This window comes from Vigna unguiculata, chromosome 7, assembly GCF_037176805.1.
Source record: "Vigna unguiculata cultivar grain cowpea cultivar isolate G323 ecotype 2 chromosome 7, ASM3717680v1, whole genome shotgun sequence".
Taxonomy (NCBI): Eukaryota; Viridiplantae; Streptophyta; class Magnoliopsida; order Fabales; family Fabaceae; genus Vigna; species Vigna unguiculata.
In genome coordinates, this window is record NC_140798.1 from 22,435,366 (window position 1) to 22,441,719 (window position 6,354).

Genomic DNA, 6,354 nt, shown 5'->3' on the forward strand with positions numbered 1-6,354 from the left:
CTCTCTCTCTCTCTTTTCTTCTCTTTATTCTTCTATTTTTATTTTGCATTCATGGAGTTCTAAACTTTTTGGGTTGATTCCATTGTAATTTCTTAATTGGATTCTGAGGTTAGATCAATTAATTTCTTTGTTCTTTTTATTATTGTTGAAGTTTTTATTCATCTATGTCTTTTATCTATAAATCACGTAAGAAGTAATGATTTTAAATCTATATGCATGTTGGTCATATGAGTCCAAGGGTTTTTAAATTGAATTGAGACTTTACTTTGATTTTATTTAGAAACTTTCATATGATTAAATGAGTTTTTACCAATAATTGAGACTTTACTTTGGTTAAAGGTATTTACTCTAACTACAATTAATTGAGACTTTACTTTGATTAGTTAAGCTTTTTATTTGGTAAGGAGATAAAAGAATAGACATGATTAGGCATAGTATATTTGATTGAGATTGTACTTTGGTTGAATTTATTGTGGATAATCTAAAAGTTCTCACTTTTAATTGAGATTGTACTTTGGTTAAAAGTGAGAACGCCAACAAATTAATTGAGACTTTACATTGATTAATTTGTAAATTTACAACAATAATTAATTGAGCACTAATCTTTAGATAACTGATGATGAATCTATTTTGAAAAAGCAATGGAATCAATATATTTTCTTTACTATTGTTTATATCTTATTTTATCTTCTTATCTTTATCCCTCATATTTTTATAATTTTATTTGACTAACTCTTGTATAGTTTTATAAGAACTAACTTGTTAAAAATCAATTTCGTGTTTGTTGGGATACGACTTTGGGTTACTTTACCCTTACTATGTTGTTGACTACTTTTCTAACAATACTGAAATTGTTATAGATAAGTAGTATTAATTTCATCGCATCAACGACAACGTTATCACATACCCAATAATTTAAAAGTGAAATAAAAAAAGCTTCAAAGAATATAGAAACATTTAAGACAATAAAAGATATTAAAGTGGAAGAAAAATGTTATCTTCATTAACCTAAAAATATTCTAGAAACATTTAAGAAAAATAAACAAAATTACATATAAATCTCAACTAAAATCATAAAGAATCGAAAATCATTTCATACAAAAAAAATACATAATATTACAATTTTCAACTCATAATATTTGTTAATGAAATACAAATATCTTACCTTGGAATGAAACACACTACAAAAATAATTGTTTTTAGTGGGGGGGTTATATTTGGCGTTTCTGAGGGTTTTAACCCCCACTAATGGATTTAACAAGGGTTTGCAATTCTCCTGGAAGAGCCAACGTGGCTAAGTGATTATTAGGGGTTTTTAGCAACCCTTGGTAAAGTGCAACTTACTTGAGATTTTTTAACCTTCGCTATTGCTTGGGTTTTTCGAAACCCTTGCTACTACTTGAGGTTTTCTAAAACCCCCGCTACTGCTTGAGGTTTTCTAAAACCCTCGCTACTGCTTGGAGTTTTTCAAAACCCCCACTATTGCCTGAGGTTTTTCAAAACCCCCACTACTGCATGGGGTTTTTAGACAATCCCTACTCCCGTAGCTCAAACATCCCTAGAGAAAACAAAAGTTAAAGGAAAAAAATTAAAACAAAAGTTAAAGAGTCAAGAAACATAACAATATACCCAACAATTACAAATATAATAAAATGATAAGTGACTACAACAAAAGTAATTTAAAAATGCAATTAACTCTCAAACACAATTCATTGCTCGAAGGTAATTAGAAAAAAACAAATTTAAATGAAAAACTTAAAAAAATCATAAACACATAAGAATATCTAACATATGATATTGGTTTCCTAATGCAAACATCCTACCCTATCTTGTAGGCTCCATTGAAACTTAAAGGCACCTAAAAAAATTTAAATGATAAACGTAAAGAATCAATAAATATAACAAACTACCCAAATATTATGAATAAAATAATAGAACAACAGACTACAAAAAATAATGCAAAAATGCGCTCAAAGGTAGTTAGAGAAAACAATTTAAACAAAAAAACCCTCTTAAACAACATGTAAACATATTACAATATCCAATCCATAATAATAATAGTTTCTAAAATATAAAATGTTATCAATCTCTAAAACTTGGTACGGAAACACAAACTGTATTATTTCATATTTAATAAATTATCCTTATTTTGTAACAAAAATATCCCTAAATCATTGGAATCTAATTATATTCTTGAATAACATAAATATGATTATATTCTTAAATAATAACAACCTTTATTATATATCTAAATAATAACAATCTTGTTATATCCTTTAAAAATTTGGATATTATTATGTCTTTGAATGATAGGAATTTGATTAATATAGATGTCACCAAAAAAGTCATAATAAAGGTAACAACAACGACAATATAACTATTTGATTTATTTGATTCACATATATTTAAAATAAAATAAACCTATTTTAAAAAATTTAAAATCATCCAATGGAAAAATAGTGCAAGAATAAAAAATTATAATAAAACACATATAGTTGATAATCAAAAATAAAGAAGAAATAAAGACATATTTTTTAATGAAAAATCAAATGATTCTTAAACAAAGAAAACAATTTATCAATCAAAAATAGTTTGATGATGTATGGTTCTTGCATAACTTAAAACAGAATCCCAACAAAATCCCAAATAGAATCCCAATAAATAATGACACAATAATAAACATTATAAAAAATGATCTAACTTCTTTTTGGATTTCAATATTCAACTTATACCATAAGAACCAAAATATATATAAAAAATTCATCAAACATACAACCACAAAGCACAAACAATCGAAAGGTTAAAGAAATGATGTTAAGGAACATTTGACCTATTAATTTTAGTTTTTCATCTCTAAACCCTTCAATGGTAACTTTAACAAACCTTAAACTATGAAATACATACCAAAAGACCACAAAGAAAAAAAAAACCAAAACTAACATTTATTTAACACTTCAACCACAAATCATAACTAAACCAAAAAACATAATCGAAAAACCATTGGAGCTTTCAAGATAAACAAAAAAAAACAAAAAAAAACAAAAAAAAGAACTAAATAAACATGGAAATTGTAAAAAGTAACCTGATTTTCATAGGACCGTCACAAACTCTAATTACAATCTGACAATCTAACACCTTGGCTGCAGCTTGGATACAAGTTTCAAACTTTCATCCCCAAAATTCATACCAAGCACCAACCAAAGCTTATCTAAACAAAATATAGCAAACCCCTAAGTTCAATACAAAAGCATAAAATAAATGATGATTAAATAAGTAAAACTATACCAAATTGAACCAACACTGACATTACAAATCCAAAAAGAAACCCAAAAAATATAACCTTTGATGCTTACCTCTGCAGACCCAGAAGAAACTCAACCCAATTAAAAACTAAGAATGGTAAGGATGGGTATTTGTCAGAACAAAGAAGAAGAAGAAACTCAAACCAAAATCTAAAAATACATAATGAAGAGTTAAAACGAAAACTAAGAATGATAAGGATGACTATATTTCAGAACAAAGCCGAAGAAGAATTAATTTGGATGTTATTATTACACACATACAAAAAAAAAACTTCTTTCAGAATGAAGAGACAAAAACCAAATCAAGAAACCTTAACCTTTGATGAAGAAGATGTAAAGGAAGAACCTTAGATGATAAAGAAGAATAAGGCCTTCGATGAAGAAGAGGAAAAAGAAAACAAAATTTATGAAATGACAAAAATTGTAAAAAGCACACTAATAGAAAACAAAATTGTGAAATGACAAAAAAAAAAGGACAGTTGTCAAATATTTAGATATGGATATTTATGAAATATCCTAGCAATTTGGTTTCTTAGTTTTAAAGTAGACTAGGAATTTTCTTCATGTGTTCAGATTTGTATAGGTTTTCTTGGCAATTTTTATTCATTTTTACTTCCTATATTCAAAAATATTGTATATGCTTTTTAGAATGTTATTTCATCTGCTTTACATGGGTTTGGTCTCTAACTTTTTATTTTTACTTTTGTTTAATAAAGTTTTATTTGATGACAAATAATAAATGTATTTTAATGTATCATAAGCAAATATATCAAACTATAATTATTTTTAACATGGTTTTATAAAAAATAGAGAGGAGGAACTACACTTTAAACTATAATTGTGCATGAAAAGGATTACTCTAGAATGGTTTTTGATTTTCAGGCTTGCAGGAGCAACATTTTCCTTCCACATCAAATAAAACATTGAAGGTTGTAATGACATCAATGATGCCAAAGTGAATTCATAAGATGTAACAACAATTATGGAAATGATAATGAGAGAACACCATTAGGGGAACAACTATTAATGACAAAGGTTAGTGTATGATTATACACTACAAAGAAAACTTATAAATAGTGACCAATTTTTGTAACCAATAATTATTAGTTACTATAGTGACCAATTTAGATATCAATCTACAAAACTAAAAGTTATTGATTACTAAAATAGTCACTATTATAAATAAAAAATTATAATTGGGTCACTCAATTGGTCTTTAAATTAGCTATCAAAGAAAATTGGTCACTTAAAATTAGCTACCTAGGTTTTGACTACCAAAATGAATTAGTTTCTAAATTACACTAGTGTAGTAAGGACTTTTGGCACCGATTGTTTTTGGTATTTTGCCCTGGTTCCAGAACCGAGGCATATTAGGGCAAGATCAAAAGGACATGACTTTTGGCCTCAGGTGTGCGAACCAAAGCCAAAGCACAATCTGCAGTTTTCGAACCCTAGCGACCATCTTCTTCCCGCTGCCGCCACATACAGATTTATCGACCACCGCAGCCTCGCACCAGTCCATTCAACCACCATGGAATCAACCAACCTACAGTAGAACACGAACGACAATAGCATTGTAGACGCGAATATTGCGACACACCACCTCTGCAACACGAGCATATTGAAAATCATCGTCGCAAGAACGAATGTGTCAGCGCCTGCATCGCGAGTTCAGCCTCACTGCAAGCTACCATTGAAATCACTTGCACCTTGAAACATCATCTTGATACTCATAGAAACCTTAATCGCGCCACCAAGCACCTACAATGAGCAAAATGCGCAACACGTTGTGGTGGCTCTGAATAGCGCAACAGAGGTTTGATTTGGGGATGAAGAGAAACAGTGTTGCGATTCACGATTTGGGGACCTAAATCAGGCATATGGCCTCGGTTCAATTAATAACCGATGCCTAAAGTGCATACTGCCTCAGTCCTATTCCACCCAAGGCCAAAAACTCAGATATATGGCCTCAGTTCAATTAGTAACTGAGGCCTAAAGTGCATACTGCCTCGATCCTATTCCACCCGAGACCAAAAACTTTGCTGCCAATGGCATTTTTGAAATTTTGAAGAAATCTGATGCCTTATAGGCTTCGATTGCCTTTTAACCGAGGCAGAAAAGTCCCTATAGGCTTCGGTTGACTTTTGACCCGAGGCAAAAAAGTTCAAAAAATTGCAAAAATACCACCGCGTCCTTATAGGCTTCGGTTCTGCAATAACCGAGGCCTATAAGCCAATGTGATGAGTTCAAATTTTTGCCCTCATTTAATATTTAAATTTTGGGATTTAATTGAATTTTCTGTGCTTAAAGATTGATTTAATTAGGATTTGTGATTATTGGATTTATTGAGTAAGTTTGGTAAAAGTGGCGTAAAAATTGATTTTAGTTGCATAAAATATTATTGGATATTCTAACGTTTGTTAATGCAGCTGGAATTTATTTTTGGTCAATTAATAATGTGATTTTGAAATATTCAAAGTTACAAAATAAGTCCAAAATCAAGAAATTCTGAAAAAGAATAAATCAGGAGCTAAATGCACCCCCAGATTTTATTTGCACACCCCTTTTAAAGTGGACCACAAAAACCTGTTCTGCACCCCCAGTTTTCACTAAGTTGCACCCCTCCTACCACTTAAACTCCACTCAACCAGATCATGCCATGTGGCAATCCCCACCTTTTAAGATTAGCCAACCATAAGCCGCCACGTGTCATAATCCCCACCTCACCAAATTAACCAATCAGATTCTGCCACGTCATCATCTTCATCTCCCAAAACCCTAACCCTAATTTTCTCCTCGCCGGCCACCACGAACAGCAACGCCATCTTCTTCTCGCGTCCAATCTCGCCGGCCACCGCACCACCATCTCGCCTCAGCCATCGCCGGCCACCATCGTTTTCTCGTCCGCAGCGCCACCATCGCGACGCCATTTCCTTCTTCCTGCGAGCGTTCAGCCACGACCTCCACACCAGATCTACGGCCTTCGCACGCCACAGTTGCAGCACACACATCTCCTCGCCGCGCCACCACCATCTTCCTCCATTCGCGGCCG